Genomic DNA, 15,900 nt, shown 5'->3' with positions numbered 1-15,900 from the left:
GGATATTAAAATTAATATAATTTTATGGAGTATGTTTTACAGTAATACAAAATTTGTTTAAGTTAAAACAAGTATGTTTTAAGTCTATATTCATAACTTTTTCTCTTAGTTTAGTGTATGACTTTGACAATGGCTTGAAAGACTTTTTGTTCTATGAAGTTGTTTTTGAATAATATTCAAAAGTTGATGTAATAATTGAAGACCATATTTGGTTACTTACATAATTATCGGAAGAGAAGTTAATAACAACCTCATAATAATGATGTGAATTAGTGGGTTAGAGAGGATGGAGCAATTGAAATTTTGGATTCATGGTGAATGTTGGAAATAATGGATAGTTTATTAGTTGACTTTACTCCAAGGATGTAGCCTCTTGAAAAAGGTAAGAATGGTAATAAAATCCTAACTATTAACATTAAGACAAGGTCATTAGATATTGAGTGATATGTAATCATATAATATGTTCAGCTCGTTGAAGACATTAGTTATTAATACAAGATGTGAAGGAATTATAAGAGATCAAAGTTACAGAATAATGGTACAATTCACTAAAAATACATGTCAAATGAAGTTGAAACTAGAAGGAAAAATAATTTAAGATGGTATGCAACAAAGTTGGAAGGACAATAAATATATTATTAGAATGAGATGATGGAATATTAAGTATAAAGAGAACAATTTCAAGAAAGGAAGTAAAGTTTCTAAGTTGATTCCCAATATTAGCAATGTAGATTTGATAAAGTTACCTTAGCGAAGAAAAGAAAAGGAGGAACTCGTAAGTTTTATAATGAAGCTAACAAATGATAGCCTTCATAACTATGACCAATATAAAAAGAGGAGATGAATAGAAAAGGTAATAGATAAATATTAAAAATGAGTGGGTAGAAGTTTCACAAATGAGTGTGAGTAATCAACAAGAGGAACTAGCCTATCTGGGAGCATAACAGAAAGATTTTGGGTCACGTGCTGGAAAATGGACATGGAGTTACAAAAATATTTCATATAAAAACACGATAAGGATCACTATGAAGTCTAACTGATGATGATGCCTACTAAGAAGAAAAATATTTCCAATCCATGAATGAAGTTAATTGATCATGATATTGATAAAATTCATTTCCAGGAACTACAAAAAAAAAGTATGATGGTGTTGGGTTAAAGAGGTAATTAACCCATGAATTCCTATAGGATGGCGATGAATAAGAACAACATTCTTAGCTAGGAAGTAGTAACAATATTCTCAATTTCAACAATTTGAGCATATAATAGAGAAGAGAAAGAAACCACAATGACTGGAGGTCATAAATTATAGCCAATTTCTTAATATATTTTTTAAATTGAACAAAGTGAGGAAATTTCGATTATTGAAGCTAGTAGACATTGACTATTAGGTAATTGAAACTAGGGGAAAAATAAATTATATCTATGAATATTCAATATGAGGAAGTGAAGAGGTGATTCAACCGAGAAGAAAATTATCTTAAATATATGATGAGTGGATTGATCAACATGATTGGTAAGGGTCAAAGTGATGACCTATAAATTTAGAAGTGTCAATGTAGGAATTTCTGAGCACTTGTGATAAACTAAGAAAGTATTTTGAGGATAATGATTTTTAACTCTTGGAAAAAGAAAGGCACTATGTAAACTAACGAGAAAACAATGCAAATAAATACTATTGGAAATTCTATAATGAGACTTTGAGAATGACTACACATAAATTGGCAGAAGAATTGGGTGTACCTGGACATCTTACTAGTGTGTGTCATTAGTATTGAAAGAAGATATTTCCAAACACATTGAGCATACCAGATCATTCATGGATGATAATGGTGGTAGTGGTTCCAAGCATTTCAAATTCTAAACTAAATATTTAACGAGTGGAAATTAAGGTGAGAGTATCCCTAGTCCAACTTGAAGATGGGTGAATCTACGATAAAAGAAATCAAGTGGGAACTTGATGAGATGAACAAATATTTTAAGATGAACAATGAAAATTATGGGAGTGATGGATAAATCACTAGGGGATAGAAATCCCTCATGCAGGTGGATTAAGCAAAACATAAGACTTAAATAAGGATGACGTCGTGTATGTGTGTCACTTGGATAAGTACAATATATATAGAGATCATGGAATTTTAACTTGATATTGATGATTTAGATGATGGTACAAATGGTAATATCTTAACAATGACTTTCACTAAAATTTCCTTGGGGTAGGAAGAATATCTGACAAAAGATTAAGGCTCAAGATGATGAGACTCATTTGAAATTCAACGATGTACTTAGATGAGTATACCTACGATGTAAATGGTCAACTTCCTAATAGAAAGAACAAGAAATGATTATTGAAAAGTAATTGATATCTTGATGAAAACATGACACTAATAGTACTGATGAGATAACATAGATCCTAGATGGATGTTGAACCATCTTAGTTCATAGTTGGTATTTAATGCTTATACAAATAAATGAAATTGATTTTTTTGATGAATCATGATAAAAATGTTTATAGTGTATTATTATATATTTGATAAGTATTGAGATGATTCTCATATTGATGATGTTTCATGATATGATGGTATGAGGATAAGGATGCATATGTGGTTCTTATTCATTTAGTTTGATATGATAATGATGTTGTATGATTATGAAGAATATGATATTATGTTGAGTTCTATTGACATGTGGTTCATTTATTATGTGATGATATGTATCTGATGTTGAATGTTTATGTTATAGCTTAGGAGGATATTATGATGTGAAGCATGTTGTATTTGTATGTAAATTTATGACATGCAACATTTTGTGATAAAAATGGTGTTATGTTCTCATGATGACATGCAAGGCTTTGCATGTGGATTATTTTCTATGATACTATGATGTTATAGCTAATGCATTGGATGTATGTTGAGATGTGGTGATTGACAAGAAATCCATAGATGGGCTGAGAGGGTCGGTTTATTTAATGATCTCGTGGGAACCCATACCTGCAAGGGAGAATATGTAACACCATATGGGTTGGGGACATACTCAATCAACACCACATATTCCAGTGGTTCCTTTGTCTTGTATAACTCTTAATGGATAGCTCTTGAGGGGTTATGGGGCCATCTTCAGGTGGTCAAGTGCCTAATATTGTAGGCCAAGTACCTGATATTAGACTGGGATGCCGAACTTTGGTGGGGGTGTAAGGACTTTGATGCCTGGGATTGTGTACCTTAGTGAGTGTGGAGGGAGTGGACCAGCCTTGTGAGATGCTCGAAGTCATTGAGTATTGGGACCGATGCCTACCTTAGGGTAGATGAGGTCTGAGTCGGGCGTGAGCCTTGGGCTATGGTACAGACCGATGAGGATTATCCCTGTTTCTGAAAGTGGGAAAAAGGACAAATATTCCTTGATATTTCCCGGGTGTTGTGGAAACTTTCGATGCTTGCTAGTTATACTAGTTCAGCAAAGGGTGTAAGGAAAACGTGGTGATAAATAACTAAATAAATAAAATGTTAAATGATTCAACTTAACTTTGGGACGAAGTTCCTTAAAGAGGGGGAGTATGTAATGTCCCATAATAATAATAAAAATAACAAATAATAAATAATATAATATTAAAATATAAGCAAATAAATGATAAACAATAAAGAAAAGATAATAATGGTAAATAAATAATAATAAAAAATTAAAGAAAATATAATAATAGTAAATAAATAATAAATAATGAAGAGAATATAATAATAAATAAATAAATAATAATAGTGGATTTTTAAATAAATATATATAAAAGTAAACTATAAAAATAGTAAAAATAAGTAAAGTTAACAAAAAGTAAAATAAAATAAGAAAGACTTAAACTAAGGGAACTATAAAAATAGTAAAAATAAGCTAACAAAAAGTAAAAAGCAATCAAATAAGAAATATTTTTTTTTGTAAGCTTAGCAGTATCTTTCATTCATTCATCTATAAACAAGCACTTGATCCTGGTAATTCAAATTGCGGTCAGACACCTTCTCATTGTTTGATCTATGTAATGGACGGTGAGGAATATGATATTCATCATTCCTTCATCCATTCTCTTGGGAGAAAAGTGTTGTGAGACAAAGGATTCCCCGGTAGTAGTACGTTGATTGAGGGCTTGGGAGTGGCTAGTTGTAGAAAGATTATGTGCAACTAAGCCTATGGTTGGGTGAAGAATCATCCCCAAAAATTTGTTGCGGCTAGCAGGATTCCAATAACATTCAACTCCAAAATCGCAAGTAAGGAATATCATCGCCACAGGTAAGTCATCTTTGTTCATGTTTTTGGAAATTCTATGTTAATTAGTGGAATAGTTGTGCGTTGATTATTAATCATATAATTTGATGTAATTATTTGTATATCTTAAATCGAGGTTGTTACATCAACCTTAACAACCAAGACCCATCTAGAGATTTACAAATAATACTAACTCGCAAGAGAAATTACACTAACTAACACTTCCCCTTAATTACAACTAGTAACGGGAGAACTTACATTATCCAACACTCTCCCTTAATTTCAAATATTTCAACTAGTAGCATAAACAATAAAGCACTTCCTCTCAAACTAAAAAATGTCTTGTGCCAATGGTTTGGTGAAAATGTCTACCAGTTGGTCAAGAGACTTACAAAAATATAGAATGATGTTGTCATTGTTAACAACCTCGTTGTAACATACCCAACCCCTTAATTCTTGCTTAGGGATGTAGGGTATCTCGACCCAATCTCTAAGGCTAAATTATGGATATGGGTTATCAAAATTCCTCTTCTTTAAACCACCTGAAGACTCATTTCCAAGATCATGATTGCCTTCTTTTCATCGAGATCTTTCCAAATCCTGATGATATAAATTTCATCTGAATCAAAGTTCTGGATGCAAAGTTATATCCATTTGAAAATTTGTCTTTCAAGGGCCACAACAACATCCATAAAGTGCCACTTAGCAGACACATGGAAGCCATTTCTCCCATGTCTCACCATTGTACATTGCTAGCATCTTGTCGCATCCATTGGCAGTTGTAATGGCCAATGCCACCAACCCCCTCGAGAAAGATTTTATCGGGTTACATGCCTTTCCTCTCGTTTAGCCCCAGTCCAACCAAGATGATGGATCATCAACTAATGACAGTAACCCCTTATTGTCACTTACCATTTTTGTGTACTGAGTTATCGAGCCACTAGGCCGTTGGGATACTTAATGCAATACACTTAATATTTGGCAAAATATCCAATAACTAACATCTCGAAGGTTCGCATCATGCTATTTGATGAGGCACCTTTTTATAGCTACCAAAATTATTAGGATTTATTAGTATTAGGAGTGTGCACACATTCATTCCCTAATGTTCCTATACCTGACATCCCAACACCCAATAGGAAATAGCCCAACATCATGAAGTCCATGTATCTTTGCCTCGACTACCACTCGGTTTCCACCTCAGCATCACTGCACACACTAATCCACATCATCTTATCATGTCATCTTAGCACATTGATATGCCACATCATCAAGTCCTTCCTTTGTGTTGTCTCATCATGACACATCACCTCACCATGTCAGCATGCCACATTAGTGCCATGAGAACACCAAACATGCATTGTGCCATGTCATCATGACATGTCATCTCACCAAGTCAAGTCCATGTCACCTTGCCACATCATCAAAACCCACTACCACATCATGCCATGCCCATTACTTATGAGGCATCATCGGTATCGGGAGGAAATCTCGATTGTTGGGTCTTAATCTCCCTATACCCGAACTATAAAATCCCATCACCTAACACTCGATATGCCAACATGTTGATATTCGATAGTTGATATCCATCACTTGACATCTCCCAAATCTCATGTCTCCATTAATAGGTAGATATTTCATTATCTGTTAGCATTTGTTCTTAGAATTGGTTATTGTTGTTCATCTTTCTTGACATTTGAAACCCAATAACCCAATACCCATAGTTGGTGAAAATGATTTTTCTAGTTGAAAAATGTGTCAATTTTGTTGGTATTGAGGTGAAAACGTGATAACTAGTATTTTAGTATCTAAAGGTTGATGCCTAATGGTGGAAGGGTTGATGGCCCTTTTGGTTTGGCTCTTGGTCTAGGTTCCTATCGACCATGTGAACAAGGGTTGGAGACAAGGACTCTAATACCAACATTCCCAATTTTTTGCTAACACCTCCCTAAAATTAAGAAGGGTCGATCTCTGAAGGTAATAATTTGACTATGATAGGGAAAATAATTTTCTTGAAGACTTATGATGCTACAGGGTCTTCACAATCCATGAAGGAATCCATAATCATTTATCTGTATCTGTCTAATAGGATTTTTTCTTCCAAGGAGATCAAAGAGGCCATTGTCCATAGTTTACCCCCCATCTGAAACCTTCAAACCTTTTTCATCCCAACCAACTCAAGAGTTCTTTAGTGAACTCTATAACACTTTTCCTTAAAATTTTTGTGAAGACTCTTTCCATTTGTTCACCACTATATATTCAGGGCCTTTTCTCTCATTTATAGATCCATGCCATATCATTTAAATAAAATAATATGATTATTTAAATATTATTTTTCGAAAACTAGTAATATTTGGTTTTAATAAATTAATTTAAATATTATTTTTCAAAAACTAGTCGTTTAATATAGCCATTACCTATTAATATAATTAATAAATTAATGAAATAATATCATTATTGAAATATTTAAAAAAAAACTAGTCGTTTAATATAGCCGTTACTGAATAATATTTGTTTTTAATATATTAATAAATTAATATCATAATTTAAATATTATTGTTCAAATATAGCCATTACTTGAAATTATGTCTCTACATTGCTCTCTATTTAAGCCTTTTCCATGGTCTGCCTCTTAATCTGGTCCTAATGATGAACCACACTTGTTGGTTCGAAACACGTTGGCCAAAAATTTCTCTTATGTGATTTCTACCGAAAGACTTTGCTTAATTCATTATGGATCACAAAAGCTTGAATACAAAAATTTTGCAATATTTTTTTTAAAGGGTAATAGTTAATATGTTGAACTTTTTTTATTAAGATAATTTTTAATCTATAGTTGTTTGATATTATCATATTTTATGTTGGTACACCATATTAAAAAAAATGGATATTGAAATTAATCTAACTTTATGGAGTATGTTTTCCATGAATACAACATTTGCTTAAGTTAAGACAAGTATGTTTCAAGCGTATATTGATAATTTTTCCTCTCAACCCAATGTATGACTTTGACAATGGATTGAAAGACTTTAAATTGGTCTATGAAGTTATTTTTAATAATATTCAATAGTTGATGCAATGATTTAAAACCATATTTGGTTACTTACACAATAATTGGAAGATAAGTTAATAACAACCTAATAATAATGATGTGAATTAGTGGGTTAGAGAGGATGGAGCAATTGAAATTTTGGATTCATGGCGAATGTTGGAAATAATGGATAGCTTATTGGTTGACTTTACTCTAAGGATGTAGCCTCTTGAAAAGGTAAGAATGGTAATAAAATCTTAACTATTGACATTAAGACAAGGTCATTAGGTATGAAGTGATATGTAATCATATAATATGCTCAGCTCGTTGAAGACATTAGTTATTAATACAAGACGTGAAGGAATTATAAGAGGTCAAATTTAGAGAATAATGGTACAATTCACTAAAAATACACATCAAATGAAGTTGAAACTAGAAAGAAAAATAATTTAAGATGGTATGCAACAAAGTCGGAAGGACAATAAATATATTATTAAAATGAGATGATGGAATATTAAGTATAAAGAGAACAATTTTAAGAAAGGAAGTAAAGTTTCTAAGTTGATTTCCAATATTAGCAATGTAGATTTGATAAAGTTACCTTAGGGAATAAAGGAAAAGGAGGAACTTGTAAGTTTTATAATGAAGCTAACAAATGGTAGTCTTCATATATATGACCAGTGTAGAATGAGGAGATGAATAGAAAAGAGTAATAGATAAATATTAAAAAACGAGTGGGCAGAAGTTTCACAAATGAGTGTAAGTAATCAACAAGAGGAACTAGCCTATCTAAGAGCATAATACAAATATTTTAGGTCACCTGGGGGAAAATGGACATGGAGTTACAAAAATATTTCATATAAAAACACGATAAGGATCACTATAAAGTCTAAATGAATATGATGCCTACTAAGAAGAAAATATTTCCAATCCATGGATGAAGTTAATTGATCATGATATTGTTAAAATTCATTTCCAGGAACTACAAAAAAAAATATTATGATGGTGTTGGGTTAAGGAGGTAATTAACCCATGAATCCCCATAGGATGGTAATGAATAGGAAGAACATTCTTAGCTAGGAAGTAGTAACAACATTCTCAATTTCAATAATTTGTGCATATAATAGAGAAGAGAAAGAAACCATAATGGCCAGAGGTTAGAAATTAAAGCCAATTTGTTAATATATTTTTAAAATTGAACAAAGTGAGGAAGTTTCTATTGTTGAAGCTAGTAGACATGGAGTATTAGGTAATTGAGACTAGGGGAAAAAAATTATATCTATGAAAATTCAATATGAGGAAGTGAAGGGGTGATTCAACTAAGAAGAAATTTATCTTAAAGATATGATGAGTGGATTGATCAACATGATTAGTAAGGGTCAAAGTGATGACCTATAAATTTAGAAGTGTCAATATAGGAAGTTCTTAGCACTTGTGATAAACTAGGAAAGTATTTTGAGGATAATGATTGTTTAACCCTTGGAAAAAGAAAGGCACTATGTAAACTAATGAGAAAACAATGGGAATAAATACTATTGGAAATTCTAAAATGAGACTTTGAGAATGATTACACATAAATTGGTAGAAGAATTGAGAATCAACTAATAAAGGGTGTACTTGGACAACTTACTAGTGTGTGTCGTTAGCGTTGAAAGAATTTATTGACAAACATAGTGAGCATACCAAATCATTCATGGATGATAATGGTGGTAGTGGTTCCAAGCATTTCAAATTCTAAACTAAAGATTTAATGAGTGGAAATTAAGGTGGAAGTATCCCTAGTCCAACTTGAAGATGAGTGAATCTACGATAAAATAAATCAAGTGGGAAATGATGAGATAATAAAATCTTTTAAGATGAACAATGAAAATTATGGGAGTGATGGATAAATCACTAGGGGATAGAAATTTCTCATGCATGTGGATTAAGCATAACATAAGATTTAAATAAGGATGACCTCATGTATGTGTTTCATTTGGATAAGCACAATATATATAGTGATCATGGAATTTTAACTTGATATTGATGATTTAAATGATAGTACAAATGGTAATATCTTAACAATGATTTTCACTAAAATTTCCTTGGGGAAGGAATAATATCTGACAAGAGATTAAGGCTCAAGATGATGAGACTCATTTGAAATTAAATATGTACTTAGATGAGTATACCTATGTTGTAAATGGTCAACTTCCTAATAGAAAGAACAAGAAATGATTATTGAAAAGTAATTGATATCTTGATGAAAACATGACACTAGTAGCATTGATGAGATAACATAGATCCTAGATGGATGTTGAACAATATTAGTTCATAGTTGGTATTTAATGTTTATACAAACAAATGAAATTGATTTTTCTGATGAATCATGATAAAAATGTTTATAGTGTATTATTTTATATTTGATAAGTATTGAGATGATTCTCATATTGATGATGTTTCATGATATGATGGTATGAGGATAATGATGCACATGTGGTTCTTATTCATTTAGTTTGATATGATAATGATGTTGTATGATTATGATGAATATGATATTATTTTGAGGTAAATTGACATCTGGTTCATTTATTATGTGATGATATGTATTTGATGTTGAATTTTTATGTTATAGCTTAGGAGGATATTATGATGTGAAGCATGTGGTAATTGTATGTAGATTTATGACATGTAGAATTTTGTGATAACAATGGTGTTATGTTCTCATGATGACATGCAAGACTCGACATGTGGATTATTTTCTATGATACTATGATGTTATAGCTAATGCATTGGATGTATGTTGAGATGTGGTGATTGACAGGAAATCCATAGATGGGCCAAGAGGGCCAGTTTATTTAATGATCGCGTGGGAGCCCATACTTATGAGGGAGAATATGTAACACCATATGGATTGAGAACGCACTCAATCATCACTACATATGCTATTGGTTCCTTTTTCTTCTATAACTCTTGATGAATAACTCTTGAGGGGTTATGGGGCCATCTTGAGGAGGTAAAGTGCCTAATATCGTAGGCCAAGTACCTGATATTGGATTGGGATGCCGAAGTCTGGTATGGGTGTAAGGACTTTGATTCTTTGGGTTGTGTATCTTAGTGAGTGTGGAGGGAGTGGACTAGCCTTGCGAGATGTTCGGAGTCATTGAGTACTCGGACTGGATGCCTACCTTAGGGCAGATGAGGTCTGAGCTGGGTGCGAGCCTTGGGGTTAGCCTTGGGCTATGGTACAAACCGATGAGAATTATGCTTGGTTCCGAAAGTGGGAAAACAGATAAATATTCCTTGAGATTTCTCGAGTGTTGTGGAAACTTTCGATGCCTGTTAGTTATACTAGTTCAGTAGAGGGTGTAAGGCAAACATGGTGTGATAAATAACTAAATAAATCAAATGTTAAATGATTCAACTTAACTTCGGGACGAAGTTCCTTAATGAGGGGAGTATGTAATGTCCCATAATAATAAAATAATATATTATAAAAAATATTTCTAGGAAGAGGTCCCTCACTATGGTAAACTCTATTTCTAGGTCATCCTTAAAAAAAGGCTGGCATTTTTATTATTTTATTCTATAATCAACCTGCATGTGAAGTAGCTAGAGCATATCTCTATATAACAAATGCTTACCGAAATACTTGTGATACCTAGATGCTTGCAGATGCTTATGATCATGATTCAGAGGTTCATGACGATGCTTGTGATCGTGATTCAGAAATTCATAATAGCGATTCAGAGCCAGATGTTAGAGATGAAGCACCAGCCCTTCCAGACGAAGAATCGAATGATCCTGGTGGATTCTCCCAGCAAACAACAGCCATATGTGTTTGACCATCCCTCGCTTGGTTCCTCCCTCCGCCTTCAACAACAATAACAAGCAGTTCATATAGAGCCTAATTCCTCATGTAAGTTCTCTCCCTATTCGAGTGAATTTTCTTTCTATTCTAGCTATTTAAAAGAAATATTGTTAATGCAGAGAAATATTGTTACTGCAGAGCAAGTAGGAGGCGAAATCTTGTTTTTCTTGAGGCGTCGTGGGGATAGATATAGATACAAAACGCTTTCATACTAATGAAATACACCTAGTTACATGTAAACACAATGGTGGCACCTTACATGTAAATAGAACGGTGGCACATGCTACATGCCGACAAAAGCGATCGCAGGTGTACATGTAGTTGTGGTAGCGTGGAAAATATAGGTGGCAAGCATACATGTAGCGGTGGCAGCGTGGAAAATATAGTTTAGCCATGGCAGCATGCACAATATAGTTTAGTTGTGGCATCATGCACAATATAGTTTAGCAGTGGACAATATAGTTGGTTTAACATAAAATGTTTGAGATTTAATACTAGCATTAATTCATTTTAGTTTCAAATTGTTTCAAATCGTCTTTCATTATCTATTTTTATATTGAGATTTAATGCTAGCATTAATTCATTTCGGTTTCAAATTGTTTCAAATCTTCTTTCATTATCTATTTTTATCCTAAGCTTTGGCCTCATATGCCTTAGTATGAGGCCAAATAAGACGATGAAAACTAATACTGAAATTTCATTGGCTGCAAAAAATTTGGGGCTAAAAACATTAGGTTATATGTCATACAGAGTAATGCTAAAGGGACCATTTCGATTACTATAGTCCCATGCCTGACGGAAAGGACTAATAATGGGATAGGTACAATAGATACAACTTATTATAATGGGATGACAAGGGCACTTATGTGTGTTTACGATTCATATTTATTAAAAATATGAAGTGAGTTTACAATTCATATTTATTAAAAATGTGTCTTTTATTATTTAAAAAAATGCATTAGAACAATATATTGCTCTAATTAATTATAACAAAATATAAAAATAAAATTTTCAATTTTTAAATTTAAATGTAATGTTCTAGTTTAATTTGTTCTTTTTTTTGTTAAATAATGGGAAATATATCATAATTTAGGTGTTAAGTTAGTAGTGGTTGTTATCCACTAAGGCACATTATTATTCAAGGAAAATCATGTCGCTTGAAATAAACGGATGGTAAGATAGATATATCACTCTTACAAGATGCCTTGGGTCTTGGACTATTAACATGTTTCCTTAAATCCAAAAAAAACAAACTCTTCAATATTTTTATTATCTATTTAAATATTTAACTACATTAAAAATATCATTTCAAAATTAAAATCTTTTCTTTATTAAATTTTTTTTATAAATATTTAAAAATAAATAAACAAACAAACAAAAACTTACTTTACCATCATTTTTATGGAGTATTTTCATGACTTGTAATTTAAATTATTCATTAAACTTAGGGAAAGAAAATAAAAAATGAGACTATTTTCTAACTTACCTAAATTTGAATTATTCATTGATATTTGAATTATTTATTGATGGTTTATTTGAATTATTTAGTGATGGTTTCAAAAACTTTTATTAGTATTATTAGATGTTTTGGAGTTTTTAATTGGAATGGGGTGAAAAAAATTTGGTCAAATCTTGAATTTTTTTGTTTAAATAGGTAACAAATATATAAATTCAAACTCTGAAAATCTTGAGACACTTGAATTGTGAATATTTCACAACTCACACTTGTAATTCCAAAAAATCTTTACAAAATTCGAAATAAATAAATCAGAAAATAATAAAACAACCTCCAAAATTTCTAACAAATAAACTACTAGCTTTCTTATTAAAACTAACTTCCATGAATTTTTTTGCAAAGCAATGTTGACCCTTAAACCTAAGGCGATTTGATTACCATTTTTCCTACTATGCATTAATAAACACCTTAACTACAAATCTTGATCAAATATGTTGAGAGGGATTATATTCCATTTAATGGGTTCTTTTGAAATGTGGCATGAGGCACCTCAAATTTTCATAAATCCTACATCCCCATTTTGAAAAGTTTTGAACTCTATAAAACGCACCCGTAAATTTGAAGACAATTACAGTGATGTTGATGGTGAAACTTCAATCCAATTCATTATTATGCATTCATGGAAATATATATGATCACACCAAGATTTGTATATATTTATCTTCATTCTGCAATAATATAAGCTTAGATGAATTTTCAATACAATACAATTATCGTAGTGTTAATTTCCTTTCCATGGTCTTTAATAATCTGATTCATGAACCCATAAAGGAAAGAAAACAAGCACAAATGTGGTTGAAATTTTTCTCAGAGTTAGAAAATATATATATATATATATATATATATATATATATATATATATATATTTTGTATATGCGAGATACAAGTATGGAAACATTACACAACTTTATTTTTTATGGTACCAGATTTTGAATAGAACATAATTCACAATAAAAGTCGTCCAAAATGTGGATGTTTGTAAAAATAAAGTTATAACAAAGGTGGACAAACTTAGTTCCGGGAGAGAGTTACATGCCTTTCCTCTCGTTTAGCCCCAGTCCAACCAAGATGATGGATCATCAACTAATGACAGTTAACCTTATTGTCACTTACCATTTTTGTGTATTGAGTTATTGAGCCACTAGGCCGTTGGGATACTTAATGCAATACACTTAATATTTGACAAAATATCCAATAGCTGACATCTCGAAGGTTCGCATCATGCTATTTGATGACACATATTTCTATAGCTACCAAAATTGTAAGGATTTGTTAGTATTAGGAGTGTGCACACATTCATTCCCTCATGTTCCTATACCTGACATCCCAACATCCAATAGGAAATAGCCCAACGTCGTGAATTCCATGGATCTTTGCCTCGACTACCACTCAGTTGCCACCTTAGCATCACTGCACACACTAATCCACATCATCTTATCATGTCATCTTAGCACATTGATATGCCACATCATCAAGTACCTTCCTTTGTGTTGTCTCATCATGACATATCACCTCACCATGTCAGCATGCCACACTAGTGCCATGAAAACACCAAACATGCCTTGTGCCACATCATCATGACATGTCATCTCACCAATTCAACTCCATGTCACCTTGCCACATCATCAAAACCCACTACCACATCATGCCATGCCCATTATCTTATGAGGCGTCGTCGGTATCGGGAGGAAATCTCGATTGTTGGGTCTTAATCTCCCTATATCCGAACTATAAAATCCCATCACCTAACACTCGATATGCCAACATGTTGATATTCGATAGTTGATATCCATCACTTGACATCTCCCAAATCTCATGTCTGCATTAATAAATAGATATTTCATAATCATATTAATAATTGTGATTGACTAATGAGTTTTGTTATTTGATAATAGTTATATTAGATAAATGTGAAAAAGTAAACATGTATTCATGATATACTATTTGTTATTCAATAATTTGCATAGTAATTTTCTAATTTTATTAGGTAAATGTGAAAAGCTATTTAAAAATACAAACTAGTAAATATTTGAAATTTTATTCATAGAAAACAAGAGATAAAAGAATATGCCAACATCTTTCAATATGACCATAAAAAAATAAAAAATAAAAAAAAAATAAAAAAAATTACCAACATTTAACGCTTATTGGTATTTAGTATTTTCTATAAATTCCATGAAAAAAAATTCACAACTTTTTATATATAATTTTTAAAATTACAACCACACCATATTTTTTAGATATTTTTATTAGAAAAAGATCTTTATGACCCTCTATGTAAAATTCTTATTTTGTAAGAAAATGATCTTTATGACCCTCTATGTAAAATTCTTAAAATTCTTAAGACTACAACAGTTTAATCATTTCCATACATTTTATGGAAAGAAGATCTTTAAGACATTCAAGTCGACAACATCACAATTAATTTAAGTTAAAAACATAATGACCAATCCTCCACATTCTTTACCCAACTTTTTAAAGCAACCAGGAACATCAAAGTTTTTCCAAAAGTGTATAATATAACCTTTCTTTCTTATTTGTGTTTGCTTCTGTAATGCATGTCACCATGCACTTTTTCATTTCAAAGAGTATCGTTTTGGTAAGCCTTGCATAGTCCTCAGCCAATGGAGAGAATGACACACTTCACCATTCGAATCCATTGCAGATCGTCCAATTTCTTCCCATCAATGTTTCTTGTATTTTTTTTGACAACACAGAGAAAACAAATATTTCTTCCAATAAATATTTGTTTTTAATGTAAGGGGTTCATTCTATACCCCTTTCGTTTTGCGAAATGTGTAATCTATGTTAAAGTTCTCCTGTTTTATTGAATATATTCTTCCAATAAAACGTTGTTTTTAATGCGAGGGACTCACTCTAATTATCTTCTTGGGTACTGGACGCTTCTGACCCCTTGTTGTCTGAACATCCATTCCCTAATGTTCCTATACCTGACATCTCAACACTCAATAGGAAATAGCGCAACATAGTGAAAGTCCATGTATCTTTGCCTCGACTACCACTCAGTTGCCACCTCAGCATCACTTCACACACTTATACCTGACATCTCAACACTCAATAGGAAATAGCCCAACTTAGTGAAGTCCATGTATCTTTGTCTCGACTACCACTCAGTTGCCACCTCAGCATCACTGCACACACTAATCCACATCATCTAGTCCATGTATCTTTGCCTCGACTACCACTCAGTTGCCACCTCAGCATTACTGCACACACTAATCCACATCATCTTAT

This window comes from Pinus tabuliformis, chromosome 7 (genome assembly GCF_031772625.1).
Source record: "Pinus tabuliformis cultivar Carrire ecotype Pingquan chromosome 7, CPIR1, whole genome shotgun sequence".
Taxonomy (NCBI): Eukaryota; Viridiplantae; Streptophyta; class Pinopsida; order Pinales; family Pinaceae; genus Pinus; species Pinus tabuliformis.
Note: the sequence above shows the minus strand (reverse complement) of the source record.